The sequence below is a fragment of the Balaenoptera ricei genome, chromosome 16 (genome assembly GCF_028023285.1).
Source record: "Balaenoptera ricei isolate mBalRic1 chromosome 16, mBalRic1.hap2, whole genome shotgun sequence".
Taxonomy (NCBI): domain Eukaryota; kingdom Metazoa; phylum Chordata; class Mammalia; order Artiodactyla; family Balaenopteridae; genus Balaenoptera; species Balaenoptera ricei.
The window spans coordinates 8,013,900-8,020,698 of NC_082654.1; the positions used below are offsets into that span (position 1 = coordinate 8,013,900).

General features: G+C 48.8%; 1 pseudogene; it reads left to right on the plus strand.

Moving 5' to 3' along the window:
- The first annotated feature begins 258 nt into the window (after nucleotides 1-258).
- Nucleotides 259-1,989, plus strand: LOC132350534 (elongation factor 1-alpha 1-like; annotated as a pseudogene).
- Nucleotides 1,990-6,799: the final 4,810 nt, after the last annotated feature.

A 6,799-nucleotide genomic window follows, 5' to 3' on the forward strand; every position in this document is an offset into this window, starting at 1 on the left:
GGTACATGACTCTTTTTGAATTATGGTTTTCTCAGGGTATATGCCCAGTAGTGGGATTTCTTTGTTAAGCTGTTTGCTTCAATTGGGAATACACCCAGCCCAGCAGGAGGTAAGAGAGTCCACCTGCTGATTGCTCTATTGTTTTCAAAAATGTCCAGGGACATAGATTGCTCCACAGCCTGATCCCATTAAATTCAAGCAGGGGGCTTTTTCGCAACAGGTTTGCCGCCAGGACACAGGTGTGGTGAAAACCACTGCTAAACCTAAGCAAAAATGGGAAAGGAGAAGACCCACATCAACATCGTTGTCATTGGACAGGTAGATTAGGGGAAGTCTACCACTACTGGCCATCTGATCTACAAATGTGGTGGGATCGACAAGAAAACCATTGAAAAGTTTGAGAAGGAGGCTGCCGAGATGGGAAAGAGCTCCTTCAAGTACACCTGGGTCTTGGACAAACTGAAAGCTGAACGCGAGAGTGGTATCACCAGTGATATCTCCCTTTGGAAATTCGAGACCAGCAAGTACTATGTGACCATCACTGATGCCCCAGGACACAGAGGCTTCATCAAAAACACGATCATAGGCACATCCCAGGCTGACTGTGCTGTGCTGATTGTTGCTGCTGGTGCTGGTGAATTGTTGCTGCGTGTGCTGGTGAATTTGAAGCTGGTGCTGGTGAATTTTTCATCTAATGTTTCCAAGAATGGGCAGACCCCTGAGCATGCCCTTCTGGCCTACACTCTGGGTGTGAAACAACTCATTGTTGGAGTTAACAAAACGGATTCCACTGAGCCACCCTGCAGCCGGAAGAGATACGAGGAAACTGTTAAGGAAGTCAGCACCTCCATTAAGAAAATTGGCTACAACCCCGACACAGCAGCATTTGTGCCAGTTTCTGGCAGGAATGGTGACAACATGCTGGAGCCAAGTGCTAACATGCCGTGGCTCAAGGGATGGAAAGTCACCCGAAAAGATGGCAATGCCAGTGGGACCACACTGCTTGAAGCTCTGGATTGCATCCTGCCACCAACTCGCCCAACTGACAAGCCCTTGCGTTTGCCCCTGCAGGACGTCTACAAAATTGGTGGTATTGGCATTGTTCCTGTGGGTCGAGTGGACACTGGTGTTCTCAAACCTGGCATGGTGGTCACCTTTGCTCCAGTCAACGTGACAACTGAAGGGAAGTCTGTTGAAACGCACCATGAAGTTTTGAGTGAAGCCCTTCCTGGGGACAATGTGGGCTTCAATGTCAAGAACGTGTCTGGTCAAAGATGTTCGTCGTGGCAATGTGGCTGGTGACAGCAAAAATGACCCGCCGATGGAAGCAGCTGGCTTCACAGCTCAGGTGATTATCTTGAACCATCCAGGCCAAGTCAGTGCTGGATATGCACCTGTGCTGGACTGTCACACAGCTCACGTTGCTTGCAAGTTTGCTGAGCTGAAGGAGAAGACTGATCGTCGTTCTGGGAAAAAGCTGGACGTTGGCCCCAAATTCTGAAACCGGGTGATGCTGCCATCGTTGATATGGCTTCCTGGCAAACCCACGTGTGTTGAGAGCTTCTCTGACTATCCTCCTCGGGGCTCTTTTGCTGTTGGTGACATGAGACAGACGGTTGCTGTGGGTGTCATCAAAGCAGTGAACAAGAAGGGAGCTGGAGCTGGCAAGGTCACCAAGTCTGCTCAGAAAGCTCAGAAGGCTAAATGAATATTATCCCCAATACCTGCCACCCCAGTCTTAATCAGTGGTGGAAGAACGGTCTCAGAACTGTTTGTCTCACTCGGCCATTTAAGTTTAGTAGCAAAAGACTGGTTAGTGATAACAATGCATCGTAAAACCTTCAGAAGGAAAGGAGAATGTTTTGTGGACCATTTGTTTTGTGTGTGGCAGTTTTAAGTTATTAGTTTTTAAAATCAGTACATTTTAATGGAAACAACTTGACCAAAAATCTGTCACAGAATTTGAGACCCATTAAAAAAGTTTAATGAGAGAAAAAAAACCCAATTCAGGCAGGGGTAGATTGTGAGGCCAGTTTTGAGGTTTGTTTGGAGCCCAGGAGGGCTCTTCTTGTCTGTCTCTTTGCCTGGTTCTCTCTGGTGAACTATCTAGCTTGGGATTGGCTTATTGTTCTTAACTAAGAGAGGATGTTGTTTTCAAGAGTGCCCTTAGGCATGAACTTCCTCACATTCTGTTTTAAATAAAGTCATTTCCTTTGGGAGCACTTCAGAGAGCTTTCTTTTCTCATGGGTTGAATCTCCCCTGTGCCAACTCTCTGAGCTCTAGTTCTGGGTGCTTCTGGCCTCCTCAGCTTGCCTATTCTTGGAAACTGTGCCCCGTGAGCAAGCTGTGGTGAGGCGGTTGGGGGCCCAGTCCTCTGGGTCTGCCCGGCCTGGGGTAGAGCCTCTGTCCCGTGACAGTGGCCTGGAGGAAGGTTGTCCCGACCTCTCGGTCACACTCACCAGGAATTTAGCCTTCTCAACTTGGAGTTGGGGGGAATGAGACATGCTGGTGGCCTGTCCCTCCTGGTGAGATATGTAAGCCTTTATTAGGATTTGAAGGGTGAGGGAGCCCCGACTTCTTGGCCACACCCATGTGGAGGGAAGCTTCTGTCAAGCTGAGATTGAGTGGGGAAGGGAGAGAGCAGGTTGTGGCTGAAATGCCACAGACTCTTGCTGTTCTTACTGAGTTTTAGTAGATTTTGCTGAGTAGATGTTTCTTTGTTTGTCACATGCCCTTAGGACAGTTCCCAGAGACTTTAAATGGTTGTCCTTTTTTTTTTTTTTTTAAATAGTTTTTGCCAGCTTTGCTGGTTCCATGGAGTTACTCTCTCAGTCATCCCAGAAGTGGAAACTGTGTTGTTTTATTGTAATAATGAAGGCATCTTTATATTATGAATTTACCTCCGAACACAGCTTTGATGGTATGTGATAAGTTTTGACAAGTCATGTTCTAATTTTCTGTTGTATTTATAATTCATTTTCTGAACCCAAAAGGAAGACTATTTTAGTTTTCAGATGGGTTGTCTATCTGTCTATCTGTCTGTCTGTCTATCTATCTATCTATCTATCTATCTATCTACCTACTTTTGGTTTTCAGGCTTTCAGCATTCCAGTCTAGCTTTTGTTGGATTTTGTGGTTTGGAGAATGGCTTGTACAATTTCTGCTCTTTGTAATTTAGAGGAGTTATCTTTTTGGACAAGTAAGTATAAGTTTTTGCAAATGCTCCATCAATATACATTTGAGAAAAAGGTATATTCTCTCCTTGTGAGGCACAAAAGTCAGCATCTACCTATTAATTTAACCTTATTAATTATATCATTTTGCTCCTCTAGGTGTATGGTAGACGATACTCCAGCAGATAGAGATGGGGTAGAAGGAGAAAAGAAATTGCAAAGCAAATGTGTAAAGCAATTTTAGCTAGCTCATGGTGATTTCATAGGAAATACTACTTGATGCATTTTCCCCAGAAGCTTATGCAGGTAGCACAGAGTACAGATTCATAAAACTTTTGGCCTAGAAGGGACCCTGGAGGTTTTCCAGTTTCTACTTCCTTGTTTTATAAACGAGGAGAATGACTTGCCCAAGGTCACACAGATGGCAAGCTGAGACTGCGAACTAAATTCAGGTCCTTGGATTCTGGTAAGGACATAAAGTCTCTGTTTTTGCCCTGCTTCTGGTGTGTTGTATTTTGTTTCAGTTTTCATTTTTATCTCTGAGAGACTTGGTGCCTTAAGAGTGGGTAGAGATACATTTCTTATTTTAAAGGCCTTATATATTTATTCGTAGGTACTTTACAATTTGCAAAGCACACTTTTATATACCTCATCTAATTTAATCTTCACAGTCAAGCGATGTTTAAGGCAATACTGTTGCCCCAGTCCTATAGGTGAAGAAATAGAGGCTTAGTGACTGGCAGCCCACGTCAGCCCCAGGTCTTCTGCCCCCGAGGCCACGCTCTCATTTGCAGGGCCCTGGAGTCCCGTCCCACCTTGGCCAGAGCCAATGTTCAGACTCTTTCATTTCCTGCGTGTTTCTTGGGGGATAAAATTGTCCTACATCCTGTAGGACTTTTCCTTCCTCCATTGGAACAGTGCCCTGGACAGCTGGCTGGGTTTTGTGAATACAGTGATCAGTCTGGGAAATTATTATTTTTTAAAATGTCACTGTAGCCTCTGCACCTGGTATCAGCAGGTTATAATAGGCTGGGTGTGCACTTGAAGCGTATCTCTGCTATCTTCTGGGGCAATCTTAGTTCATTCGTGCCGTTGCTTTCCTTCCTCTGCAGGAGCATTTAAGCAGCGCCATCTCGGCTGCAGTCTCCCACCCAAAGCTGCGGCTCAGCCAGCCCTTCCCATCCTCATCTGGAAGTTTGGACCCACCTATGGAGTGATCAGAGGCTCCTAACAGCCTCTCCACAAAAGTTGGGGATGGGGGAGGGGGTCAGATGGTCATCCAGGTCTCTCCAAGTCCCGATCATCTTGTTGTCCTGGAAGGCACAGTTCTATTTTAGGAATTATCTTACGAATTAATCTTAGTTCTTTGCTGCACTCAGAATCACTCCTTCAAACTTCTTGGCACTCACCTCACGTGGAACCTGAGAATGGCTTTCTTTCCCACTGTCTGGCATTTTTCTCATCAATAACACGTTTTTGTCTACCACGTGCCAGGCGCTGGCCCTCCCTCTTCAGGTCTGGGTAGACATCTCCCAAGAGTCCCCAGGGCCTCAGGTCGGCACCTGCTCTCAGAGGTGACATTTGCTCATTCCCTCTTTTCTTTCTGTTTAGCCCCGAATGGGGTGGGGGTGGAGCAGGGCCTCCCCTTGGTTCATCAGCAGAGGAAACACAGGGGACATGGGAGCTGGTCCCGGCGGGGAGGGAGCAGGCTGTCCCAAGCCCTCCACGGTGCCAACAGGAGGAGCCTCTTGGAAGAGCCCAGTCAAATGAAAGACACGTGGCTGGTGTCTGCTCTGCTGTGGATTCTGACGGGCGCTTCTCAGCACACCAACCTCCCCTCTACCTGGGCCATGTGAGAGCTTGTGTAGGCTTTCATATTTCAATTTTAACTGAAAGGAGACACTTTCCAGGAGAAGGTGATCTCTGAGAAAGCCAACGTGCTTTGTCTGCAGTGGACAACACAATTCCAAAGCAGAGAATCATTTTCTAGGCCTTTAAAGAACTGGAACTCAGTCTTGGCTCTGATTCTTACCTCTGCGTCACCCATTGCTGATCTCTGTGGACCTCAGTTTCCTAATCTTTAAAATGGGCTGAGGGCTTCCCTGGTGACGCAGTGGTTAAGAATCCACCTGCCAATGCAGGGAACACGGGTTTGAGCGCTGGTCCGGGAAGATCCCACATGCCGCGGAGCAACTAAGCCCGTGTGCCACAACTACTGAGCCTGTGCTCTAGAGCCCGCGAGCCACTACTACTGAGCCCACGTGCCACAACTACTGAAACCCGCGCGCCTAGAGCCCGTGCTCCGCAACAAGAGAAGCCACCGCAATGAGAAGCCCACGCATTGCAACGAAGAGTAACCCCCCGCTCGCTGCAAGTAGAGAAAGCCTGAGTGCAGCAACGAAGACCCAATGCAGCCAAAACGAAATAAATTAAAAAAAAAAATCAGAGTGTTTTCTATTAAAATAAATAAATAAATAAATAAAATGGGCTGATCAGCCCACCTTTAGTGAGAGTCACATGAAACATCTGGAAACGCTCTGCATGGATGTGCTGGGCCCGGCCCCTCTGCCGAGTCCTGGCTGTGGCTTTTCTGTTTCTCCCACACATGGCTGAGAATGTGTGAGGCCTTTGGACACCCGGATCATTTCCCAGTAAGGCTCCACCTGGCACATTCTTACCTAAGAGACTTGCTGTGAAACCTGGAGGGGCCTGAGTCTGGCAGTCTGAGTCCCAGAAAGGAGACTGAATTTTTACTGTCCCAGCCCGCATATTAGATGATGACTCGTGTAATTTTCTCAAGATATAAGCCACGTTTTACAAAATGAAGCCGTGTGTGTGCCCTGAGGGGATGGCTGGGCCACTCCTGCTGCACTGCCCCAGCCCCCTGCAACTCACAGGACAGGCCCCCTCCTGCTCCTGGCTGGGTTCTCTGGAGGGGGTTCCTCGCTGCGGTCCTCGCCCCTGAGCCCTCGCTCTTCGGGGCCGATTCTGGACTCCAGCGTGTTATTGATGTCGGCCCTTCGTGCTACTTCTGTGAGTGGGTAGCCGGTCACCCTGCTGGCGGATGCCCTGGTGGAATGTTGCCACCTCAGCAGGCAATTTGAACTGGGCAGAGCGGTTTTGGAAAGTGATTTCACATCCATGGTGTTTAGGAAACCAACCTGGAAAGGGCTGAAGGGGTAGAGAGGTCTGTGTGAGGCCCTTGGAGAGGGGACTGTCACTTGTCTGTCCCTCAGCCTCAGGACCTGCCACTCCCCTGCGATGGCCGGCCCTCCGTCCTCTCCTCCCATCCCCACCTGCTCTCCCTGGTTCAGGCTGCATCTCCGCACCTGGACCCCCGCTGTGCCATCTCCCGCTCCATCTCTCCTCGCTGTCGCAGGCACAGCCCTAATGACACCTCCCTCCCTTGCCCGGGAAACAGGGCAGAGTCCGAGTTCCTCTGCCTGCGTTCCAGGCTCGCACTCGACCACAGTGCCTTTCCCACGTTGTCTTGCACAGCTTTCCCTCATGTCTGGGATAGTCCCATTGAAGGGAAAGTCTTGGTCTTTGGTGCCCAGGGGAGCTGGATTGAGGTGGCTGGTGCCTTGGTGACAGAGAAGCCACCAGAGGGCCAGGGCTGACCACA